Raw genomic sequence first — 12,755 nt, 5'->3', positions numbered from 1 at the left:
GCTATAACCGCATTGTACTTGTTAAACTGGTTATTTTTTGTAAGGGATTATCATTCAGAAACTGAAAGACCCTCAGCAGGCCATATAGTATTCTATTCTCATAACCTAGAAACACCTGTTTGAATACAGAGAAAGCTCTTTCACTTTGGACTTTTAAAGTATGTATTTACAGTTTTTGGACAGGACAAAGTGGTTATTTTTTGTAAGGGATTATCATTCAGAAACTGAAAGACCCTCAGCAGGCCAGATAGTATTCTATTCTCATAACCTAGAAACACCTGTTTGAATACAGAGAAAGCTCTTTCACTTTGGACTTTGAAAGTATGTATTTACAGTTTTTGGACAGGACAAAGTGGGGGAATGGGAGGGGCTGGAGAGATAATATGGAAACATACTTTCTGCTTAGCCTGCTAAGTACATAGTCATTATTATACCAGTTTCCATGCCTTTGCATTGCATGGCATAAGGGGTGTAGTGGTAAAATAAGTAGGTAAACTATGAATTATGTGATCACGGTAAGGTTATGACTGCGCCATGCGGTATCAGATTCAGTATATGTTATATATATGCGGTATTCAGAACATGTTTGATGATGGTGAAGGTTATTGTCCAATGTTTATTAAGTTTATAACCATACCAGTGGTATTAAATGGTTCCTAGACTGTTGATGAGTGTACATATTGTAAATGTGGTTATACAGTGATTTTTGAATGTTAAAAGTTGCAACTGGTTAATTAACTCTTTTGAGAGGTGGATAAACTCTACTGTAATAAGAGGTGAATAACTATCTCTGAAATTTCAGAGGTGGATAAATTGTGTTTACTTACGTTTAGCCTTCACTACATCCCTGCATGGCATGTATGTATGTGTGTGTGTGTGTGTGTGTGTGTGTGTGTGTGTGTGTGTGTGACCCATACACACAACCCTAAACAGACATGTGATGTTTGAATAAAATCACTTGGATTCCAGCTTTGTTATCATTCTTTCACGCTTCAGTTCAGTTTGTAGGCTGCTGGATTACTTTCATTTTGCACTGTGTTCCCTGAAGTCACATGACTGCCACATCCTATCTTTAAACCACGTGGTTCCATTATAGTTTTACTATCAGGCTTTATGAAGTTTCCTCTAACACTTGCTACTGCTCGGAAAAGCCACCTCTATAGATAACTAGTGCTCTGATAATCTAATAAATCAGGCCTTTAATCGACATCAAGCCTCACCTATCATTTCCTCTTACTGCAACTGCATGTACTCTCATGTTTTGATAATAAGTTACAGTTGGAAGTTGTTTTCCTTGATGACATGAATGCAGGTTTGCAAATTCACTTATCAAAGTCTTATGAAAGTTAAAGGCTCTTAGTGGTCGATTGCATTTATTACAACTCATCACAACTGTATTGATTTGGGTATATATGTTTGAATTTAATTTTTGCAGCATTTGTTTTTTCAATTGATGTCAATTAAGAAAGTGCAAACACATTTATGGGTTCTGTTAGGCTATCAACTGTAGTGCAGAGATCTGAATAGTTGCAGTGCAGAATGCAGAGGGATTAGCTAACAAGCATGTTCAGTCTTGCCTGCAATGCACATTTATTATGAGGAATACCAGATTTATAAGTTTCACTATGTGATTTCCCAGATCCCATCACAAATGTGTAATGTTTTTTTTTAGGAAAGAGTTTCCCTTTTCCCTTCTACTGTTACATTCTACAGAGTAAAAATTACTCACTCAATTTTATGCACACAACACTTACCAAAAAATGTAGGGGGCATATAGTAAAAGGAAACTGAAGAACTGAACTGAAAATAAAAAATAATTAAGTTTTAGAAATGCCTTCGAGTGTTTTGAGGTCACTGTGCTAGGGTTGCAAAATTCTGGGAATTTTCAAAGTTGGGAACTTTCCATAGGAATTAACAGGAATAAACAGGAATAAACTGGACATTTTTAATATTGCAAGTTAGTCTATAACAGGGAATTTGATTGTAGTTAAAAAAAACATCTTGCAGCATAATATTAGTTAAAACAACCTGATTCAATGCAAATTCAGTTAATTTTCTACCCTGCACATATGTCAATCAAATGCACACAGCAATCAGCATAGGCTACTAGAGATATACGTCAACGTCATCTCATATAGGAACTAGATGTACCGCAGAACGGTACAAAATATGACCGCCGCCCAGTCCAGCACATTTTTTCCACAAAAATAAATCACGCTGAAAGGCCTATATGATTCTAACTGTCTCACTAAATTGCATTATCCACACTCAATTCTCACTGGTATCTGCTAGACAACAAGTACCAAAACATGATTAGTTCATAGATTTCACATGTAAAATTGATTTTATACAACCCCACCTCCATCTTGCCTGTTCATAATTCTGAGAAATTCTTGAATTGTGTGCATGTGTGCGTGTACACGTTTATGTTTATGTGTGTGGGTGTGTGTGTGTGTGTGTGTGCATATGCATGCATGCGTACATATGTCTACTGTGTGAGTATGTGTCATACGTATGATTACTGTGAATGTATGTGTGTGCGTGTGTATCTGTTTATGCACATGTGTGCACATGGAATGGGTTAACATGACCCCTGGAGGCAAACATACGGAAAAAATTGGTTAGCCTAGGCCCTACGGTTCTCAAGATATTCACAGAAAACTGTGTCTGCCCTACCCTCCTTTCGGAGGGGCCAGTACAGCGGGGGGGCTACAGATTAAAACGAAAAACGATGGTTCCATGCTATCCATGTGGGGTTACATGCCCACCAAGTTTCGTGTACACCGGTCTTTCAGTGTCCCGGGAATACTTGTTGGTGTACGGTCACTAAATGTACACATAAATGATTTTATTGTAAGGCCCCCCATGAACGAAAGTTCACAAAACTTGGCATGCATTCGGAGGGTGTCATAATGATCCTACACTTTCAATTTCGTGCAGTTTTGACCATGTCAGCCAGAGATATTGTGATGAAAACACCTAATTTTTTGCTTTTTAATTTTTAACTAGGTGGCGCTATACATGAAATAAGTGGTAATGGGATGGGTTGACATGCCCCCTTAAGACCAACATACAAAAAAAGGTGGACCTCCTAGGCCCTACGGTTCTCGAGATATTCACAGAAAACTGTCTCCGGCCACCTACAGGCCAGTTGGTGTATAGTAACATAAATTAATTTATTGTGTGGCCCCCCATGAACGGAATTCCACGAAACTTGGCGTGCATTCAGAGGGTGTCATAATGATCCTACACTTCCAATTTCGTGCAGTTTTGACTATGTTAGATCACAGATACCTGCGATTACAACACCTCATTTTTACTTTTTTGTGTTTAACTAGGTGGCGCTATACATGAAATGAGTGGTTATGGAATGGGTTGACATGGCCCTTTAAAGGAACACGCCACCCAAAATCAGTAGTGATATATGTTCTTACCGTAACTTTTGAGTCGTACCTCTCCCGCGTCGGTAGGTGCACTCAAACGCTCTGTCGCGCGGCGCGAATGTGTTAGCATGTTGCTATGCTAGCGGGCTCTGCCGTGGCCGTAGAGAGAGGCACATAGCAGTATTCAAACACCTCCACGTTTTACCTACTTAAATACAGTTGCAGGAGTAGTTGATGAAAAATGTTAGGGCACACAACATGAAACGTGACGATTTTCCAAGCGAATAAACATGAGAACTACAATGTGTGGCGCAATAGCACTTGGGAGTACTTCGACCTAGCGTGGTAATATTATTAACACCTAATTGTAGATCCTATCCACCACAGAGTTTAGAATCCATGCTGGATCGACCCTCAGCCTCTCCCTCCCCTCTGAGCGAGAGAGGCACATACACTAGAGGTGGTGGCTGGTTGTTTTAATGTAGGCTATATGGGTGATGCAGCGCTGCTGACGTGAGGCTAGAAAGCCCTTGCCTGTTCTAGAAAGACTGATCTAATGCAGCAAATATATTAAAAGGCAAAAGTCGTACATTGGCTAGGCCTATCCCCAGAATATCAGCAGCAAACTCAGTCTCTGTCGCGCAAAACAGTCTCCAAATAAAACGCACATCGGCCTGTTGCCTATTCTGCCAGCTTGTGACAATATATCGTCCAAAATGCTTGATTGCATTGCATTCTCCACATTTTTAGCTACATTTTCATGTACCACATCAGCATTTTTGTTCAGTGAATCTTTTGTAAATTGCTTTACAATTACCGTCGGGCCTATAGGCCTATTGCCTGGCTTGCCTCAGCCTCGGTCACGTCCTTTTACAATTTTATCATTGTAATAAAAAACGCAATTTGCCACATAATTTCAGCATGCTCCTGGCCAACTAATTAATGCCTATTGTACTTTATTTTTTGCAAAAAGAAAGAAATCCTTGATAAAATAACAAGTCATTCACATTATAGGCTACTTTACACACTGTTATGTCAGGTTGACTGACAAGCCTGTTCTGAAGACTCCCATTCATTTTGACTGCACGAGCGCGTCTTTTTCAGACAGACATCGCAATTAATTTTATAGCAGGCCATCGGACAAATATGACGCCTCGATATTAAAGAAACTCCGACTCCATTCATTCTGAAAGTCCACCGCACAACAATGCAACGTGCATGTTCACATTTTTAGTAACAACCGCCAAACTTGCTTGCTTGCCTTACACATCTAAGTTTTCCGACTATTTTTCTTACCTTCTTTTTCCGCTGTGGATGTTAGTGAGTTTGTAGAAGTTTTAGCTCTTACGTTCTGAACATCTCGCACTGCCATCGCCCGATGTCATTTCTTAGTCATATCACTCTCTGTCTCTCTTTTAAATGCCTATTCCCTGAATGGTTTGCTACAATTATGTGTTTTATATATAGGCTAATATCTAAACAAAATAACCCAGGCAGTCTCATCTAGGATATAACACAGGTTGAAGTTGGTTCTATTTAGGGAGGTGAACATCTGTAGATGACTCAGAAATGACATCGGAAGACAAGGAGTGAATATGGCAAGAGGCAAGCCGAAGTCTGCTGACAAGGGCCCGACGGTAATTGTAAAGCAATTTACAAAAGATTCACTGAACAAAAATGCTGATGTGGTACATGAAAATGTAGCTAAAAATGTGGAGAATGCAATGCAATCAAGCATTTTGGACGATATATTGTCACAAGCTGGCAGAATAGGCAACAGGCCGATGTGCGTTTTATTTGGAGACTGTTTTGCGCGACAGAGACTGAGTTTGCTGCTGATATTCTGGGGATAGGCCTAGCCAATGTACGACTTTTGCCTTTTAATATATTTGCTGCATTAGATCAGTCTTTCTAGAACAGGCAAGGGCTTTCTAGCCTCACGTCAGCAGCGCTGCATCACCCATATAGCCTACATTAAAACAACCAGCCACCACCTCTAGTGTGTGTGCCTCTCTCGCTCAGAGGGGAGGGAGAGGCTGAGGGTCGATCCAGCATGGATTCTAAACTCTGTGGTGGATAGGATCTACAATTAGGTGTTAATAATATTACCACGCTAGGTCGAAGTACTCCCAAGTGCTATTGCGCCGCACATCGTAGTTCTCATGTTTATTCGCTTGGAAAATCGTCACGTTTCATGTTGTGTGCCCTAACATTTTTCATCAACTACTTGTGCAACTGTATTTAAGTAGGTAAAACGTGGAGGTGTTTGAATACTGCTATGTGCCTCTCTCTACGGCCACGGCAGAGCCCGCTAGCATAGCAACATGCTAACACATTCGCGCCGCGCGACAGAGCGTTTGAGTGCACCTACCGACGCGGGAGAGGTACGACTCAACTCGTGAAAGTTACGGTAAGAACATATATCACTACTGATTTTGGGTGGCGTGTTCCTTTAAGATCAACATACAAAAAAAAATGGTCCTCCTAAACCCTACGGTTCTCGAGATATTCACAGAAAACTGTGTCTGCCCTACCCTCCTTTCGGGGGGTCCAGTTCAACGGGGGGGCTACAGATCAAAACGAAAACAGGAGGTTCCATGCTATGCATGTAGGGTTACATGCCCACCAAGTTTCGTGTACCCCGGTCTTACAGTGTCCCGGGAATCCTTGACGGAAATTTGGACATGCAAAAAAGAAAAAAAAATCTGACTAAACCTATATGGCCGCCGCTTCGCTGCGCGGCGGTCATAATAACTGGTGGGAAACGGGGAAGTTTGCTAACGGGCTTGTTGTCACCTTTGTCCTCATTCAAAGTCAATGGGAGTATGTAATTTTGCATTAAAGGAGAATTCCGGTGTGATTTTGACCTAAAGTGTTTTGAAACATGATACCGAGTGTGAACAGTATCTTCTCGAAGTTTAGCGTTTGCAGCCATCTTGAATTTAGTCACGATAAGTCGAGCGACGAGTAAGAATGAACAGGTATGATAAGGGATCAGATTCCAAAAATAATTCCGTGGAAATGCATGGATTCCAGTTGCTGCTACTGGAAGAAACTGTAATCCATGCATTTCCACAGAATTATTTTTGGAATCTGATCCCTTATCATACCTGTTCATTCTTACTCGTCGCTCGACTTATCGTGACTAAATTCAAGATGGCTGCAAACGCTAAACTTCGAGAAGATACTGTCTGTATAAATCGTCTTGTAAGTAAACTACCAGTGCTTTTTCAAAGTTCTCAATGTCTCGTTTTAAATGTCAGGGCCCTTGGAAGTCTACCAATGAAGTGTGGAGATACATTGAGCCTCGTAAATGGTGTAAAACAGTGATTTATTTGCATGGCTATGCCGATGCCGAGGCACCACCATTGACCGCCTTGTTGGTAGCATCGGCTAACTAGCGCCAGATTTCGGAGTGCAGGGGACAAGCCGAGATGGGCTATGAGACATACATTCACACTCGGTATCATGTTTCAAAACACTTTAGGTCAAAATCACACCGGAATTCTCCTTTAACAGGATGATTAATAACCATAGTCATATCACTGGTCTGATTTAGCTTGACACTTTATAAATAATCATAATTTATGAGGTTTGGGGTGATATGTTATGTCATTGTTTTTTTTTAGAATTATTTATTTGTTTTACCATTTTCTGGGATTCTAACTGGACAAAGCGATAGTCAGTCAATGTTCCAACCAATCGGATTTTTAAAATCAACTTCAGTCAGTGTTCACAGTGTTCCGTCTTGGATAGTTAGCTGCTAGTAAAAAACAAACTGGAAACAATAGACAGCGCTGATGTTTAGCTCAGTAAGCTAGTAAATTATAGGCAGATGGGATTCCTAATAATTACAGTGCATGAAAATGCATTGTTCTGTTATCCGAAGTCTTCCTCTTCTTCTTCTAACCAAATTTCTGCGTCTAATTCAGCTTCAAACGTTTACCATAGAAACTTTGTTCAAACTTTGTAACGTAGGTCTTGAAAAGGACACTTAAGCAATGTATTTTTTCATTTTTGTAAACTTTATACTTTATACTGAAATATTAACAAAAAACAAGCTTATTCTCCCCCATAGACTTTGCATTAGCATTTTGACATCATAAAGGGCCAATTAAACTGATTTGCACCTGTATCAACTACCAGCTGTTCAACTAGGCCCCAACAAAGAGCCAATTAAACTGAATTGCGACTATCAATTGCATTCTGCTCAACTAGGCCAACTCTTTCTGTGTCTCTCTCCATTCTACAAGGATATAAGGCCATTCAAACCATTCACCCATCCACCCATTAAACGATCTGTCAACATCCATTAAACAATCTGCCTATCAACATCCACTTAACTTTCTGTCTATCAAAATCCATTAAACTATCTACATTCAACTTTTAAACAATCTAATTGTGAGAACAAATCTATTCGCCAGGGTTTAAAAAAAACAACACTGGATTTTGACATTTCAATAGGCTATGGCTTGAAAGTGCTCAGAGATAAAGTACTGTGAATGTGAAAATCATTGCAAATGATCAAAAGTTTATGAAGGGAGTACATTTACTCATTCAATTGGCATATTATGACGTCACTGGATGGTAATCACCTCAAATTATGCACCTTTCAGTAAATACTGGATATTTCAGATTATCTCTCTTTTTTGTCATTTCATCCACATAACTGCTGTTTGTCATGATTTTTGCAACTTTGGCACTTATCAAGATTCATTAAACTAGGTGTATCAACATCCATTAAACTATCTGCCTATCAACATGCATTAAACTATCTGTCTATCAACAACTTTGAAACTATGTGTATATCAACATTCATGAAACTATGTCCATCAACATCCATCAAAAACAATCTACCTGTCAACATCCATTGAATTATCTGCCTATCAACATTCATTAACAAAATAATAACGTCATGTACACAAACCAACGCTGCACACTCATTACTCTCGTTTGAATTACTCGCGGACCCGTGATCGCATAGATATACCACGCATGTCAGATGAAAGAGGAGACACGGAGCTATCATTTGATACCACGTACATCCTTCTGGGTTATAAAACAGACGAAGTGACAGCAAAATAATAACTTCATATAGCTGGACTTACCCCACGTTTTTGTCTGTTCTTGTGGCAAAGCATGTTTATAATCCAATGCTATCATGTGTTTCTCTATGGCAAAGCATGTTCATATTCCGGTTTTGAGATCGATCCTAGCAAATTCCTGCATGGCATCCAATTCAAGGCTCACATTGCATCCCAATTTGTTCAACAAATAAACACCTTTTTTGCCTTTACTTTGTTCATGGCAATGCAGTAAAGAGTTATAGAATTATTATGACTGCATACACACAGGCACGCAGGCTAACACGCAACCTCGGGTCAAGTCAGGTCAGATCAGTTCGTGTCACAGTCTCAGTTCGTGTCACTAAATAAAAAATGGCATTTATTTCCGTAAATCACACAGCAAATATTTCTGTAAATTGCTCAGCCCCAGAGTATCCCTCCAACATGGCAATTATATTGCCCAATTCAGGACAGTCTGCCATACACACACATGAAATGCATGTAGAGCTGTGAGCTTGCTGTGGTGAGATACATGTCGAAATATAAGAATTTTTATAATACACTTTTTATATTTTAATTCTTCAAAAATCTAAATAAAATCAATGCTAGTATTAATACATGAAATGATGACAGATCTGAATAGCCTAGACTCTCCTGAAAAAACCAATATATAATATATGTGTGTGGCACTTACAATGACCAGAATAAATCCTTATGAATAAAGGTAGTGAAAATGCCCTAAAAACAGCTTAGGGTTCTAAGGGTTAATGGATGTTGACAGGTAGATCGTTTTTGATGGATGTTGATGGACATAGTTTAATGAATGTTGATAGACAGATAGTGTAATGGGTGATGGACAGAATGTTTAAACTATCTGCCAATCAACACTCATTAAACTAGGTGTATCAACATGCATTAAACTATCTGCCAATCAACATTCATTAAACGAGGTGTATCAACATGCAACTATCTGCTTATCAATTACTTTTAGACTATCTGTCTATCAACATTCATTAAACTATGTCCATCAACATCCATTACACTATCTGCCTATCAACATTCATTAAACTATCTGTCTATCATCATCTATTGAAATATCTGCCTATCAACATTCATTAAACTATCTGTCCATCATCATCCATTGAATTATCTGCTTATCAACATTCATTAAATATTCTGCCCACCAACATCCATTAAACTATCTGCCAATCAACATTCATTAAACTATCAGTCTATCAATAATGTTTACATTCAACTTTAAACTATCTATTTTTAAACTATCAACATTCACTAAACTAGGTGTATCAACACCCATTAAACAACATTCATTAAACTATCTGCCTATCAACATGCATTAAACTATCTGTCCATCAACAACTTTTAAACTATCTGTCTATGAACATTTGTTAAACTATGTCCATCAATATCCATTAAACAATCTGCCTAGCAACATCCATTTTAACCTGTTTACATGGTTATTTTGAAAAACAGAGACATTTCCCTTCGTTTGGACCCTTCATTTACACGCAAACGGAGAAATCGCCTCTGAAAATCTTTCTTTCTAAAAACTCTGGCCAGAGTGGAGATTTTGGAAAACATTGTTTGCACGTTTGCATGTACTATTAAAAAAGGAGTTTAGGCAGCCGACGTCACAGTATGCACAAGAACTTGCACCTGTGCCAAAAGTGTGACCTATGTTTACATTTTAATTTGGCTATGGTGATCATGGATGCATTCAGAGTAGCAGTCACATTTATGTTGGTGCAAACCCTTGTCATCTATTTGCATTTGCAAACACAGTTCAAAAGAGAAAGAGGAACTGATTTGTTGCTGTTGTTGCTATTTTCAGGATTTTGATTGGCTAACGTGGGCTTGAGCTTCTCGTTACATTGCCACCTACAGGTTTGGCATGCTCTTGACAATATATATGGGTTAGTGTAAATGAAAACTTATCTGAAAACTATCTGTCTATCAACATTCATTAAACTATCTGTCTATCAACATCCATTGAATTATCTGCCTATCAACATGCATTAGGCCTAAACTATCTGCCAAGCAACATGCATTTAACTATTTGCATATCAACATGCATTAAACTATCAGTCTATCAACAACTTTTAAACTATCCACATTCAACTTTTAAACTATCTACTTTTAAACTATCTATATTCATTAAACTTGTATCAACATCCATTAATATCTGTATGTCATCATTCATTTAACTGTATGTCTATCAATATTCATTAAATTATCTGTCTATCAACAACTTTTAAACTGTCTGCGTTTACACTATCAACTTTTATTAAACTATTTTATTATTTTCATGCACTGGTAATTCCTTGGAATTTCATTTCTAGTTGACATATGTAAGTCGCTTTGGATAGAAGCGTCTGCTAAATGAGTAAATGTAAGTGCAAGATGCTTGATGAAAGTTTTCCAGTTGAGTTGTGTAATAATGCACATAAGGATTACTGCAGTGCACACAATATGTAATGGCCTTCAAAAGGGTGATAGTGAAACCTAGATTGTCCAGCAGCATGCCTGGTTTTCAGCCATCCCCAACAGGAAACATGTTAAGATACTAACATGCAATCCAGACTATTCTTGTTTGAGGTAGAACAAGCGTCCAAAAGCTATAAGCAAATCTATCTTCAAGAATATGTGATTGTATCCAGAGCACCATCTCCCCAAACACCTCTAAGTAATATCCTCTAAAACATTTTATTTTAACAGAAATCCATTTTAAATTCTAAATCAAGACATTTGAAGCTCTCTTGATTCTGAAATATCTTTTCAGTAAATAATCTACAAATCAACCCAATATTAATCAAAATCATCCCACTAGGAGATTAAATATGAGCACTTGTGGTTTTACTTCACATTTTGAAATGCAAAACCACTCAAATAGCAGTGGTTGTAATGTATGCTAATTGTGCTAATTTTGCAAATTGCCTGACATTATGCAAGTTAGCATCCATAGTATACATCCATAGTCTAACATAAATCTTTGGTGTACTCAACATTCTTTGCTGGAGGTGCAACATGATTTATAAAATGATACAAAATGTTAGAGCTCCCTCTTGTGGTCATGATAATCCCTCTCACAAATAATAATGTATTGCTTCCCCCTAGCCATGTTTACTATACAGCTCAAAGTACAGAATGTAAGTGATTTTCCATTTGATCAATAGGTTTCTTCTGTCTGGAAATGATACAGACTCATGTCAAAATATGTTAAGGCACTATGTACACATATTTATATTTTACCATGCACCACAGTACATATATTTATTCATTTATTTTATCAGATTTGATTTTCATGAAAAGTGCCATGTCCAAAAGTATTCATACCTTTTCCAAATTATCAATGTAAAACCCCTTACTTGTCATATATATTACATATGTATATATATATACATATACATATACAATATATTATATATATTTGTATGCTTATACACATTTTGTGCTGCTCCTTTTGTTTGCAGTGATCTCCAGGTCTTTGAGATTGAAAAGGTGCCTTGCCATCACTCTGGTCTTTAGCGCCTTCCATAGATTGTTGATTGCATTCAGGTCTTGACACTAGGTGGGCGACTGTTGATATTGTTTTCTGTTAACCATTTCTTTCTTGGTTTGGCTGTATGTTTCATTTGAATCATTGCCTTGTATCAAGGTCCTGCTGCCTATTAGGCCATGTTTCTCAGCAGACTGCCTATAGACATAAAAAGGTAGAAATAGTTTTAAAATTGGGCAGGTGTGTGAATAATTTTGACTGTAACAACTTTTAAATGGTTCATTGTTTGTTGTTTAGCAAATGAACAGTATACATATACATACATACTTGTGTTGAAAATAACACAACTTGTGTTGTTTTTAACACATCTCCATGTCCAGATAGGGACAACACAGTTTGCGTTGTTTCTAACATATTGCTTTTGTTATCGTTTTAAGAGTGTCCACAGTATGTGTTGAAAATAACACAACTTGTGTTGTTTTTAACGCGTCTCTATGTCCAGATAGGGACAACACAATTTGTGTTGTTTCTAACACATTCGGTTAAGAGTGCACTCTTTACCGTAAAGACTGTGCTGCAAGTGTCACCTTTATACACTAATCCCGTTGCAGTTCCTGTTCTGTATGTCACACTTTTATAGGTAAATCTCATTTCAGTTACACAATCATTCCCCACTAGATGAACTGTGAGATGGCTCTACAGGGAAGACAAGCAAGATATCAATCTCTTTGATTTTGTAGAGGGAATCAATATATAACTCCTATGAAAGGGCCTGTGACTATTATATCACTA

This window comes from Alosa pseudoharengus, unplaced genomic scaffold (genome assembly GCF_046254945.1).
Source record: "Alosa pseudoharengus isolate Yale_2024_CS ecotype anadromous, Long Island Sound unplaced genomic scaffold, YU_APseudo_1.1 YU_APseudo_1.1_scf_4, whole genome shotgun sequence".
Taxonomy (NCBI): domain Eukaryota; kingdom Metazoa; phylum Chordata; class Actinopteri; order Clupeiformes; family Clupeidae; genus Alosa; species Alosa pseudoharengus.
Note: the sequence above shows the minus strand (reverse complement) of the source record.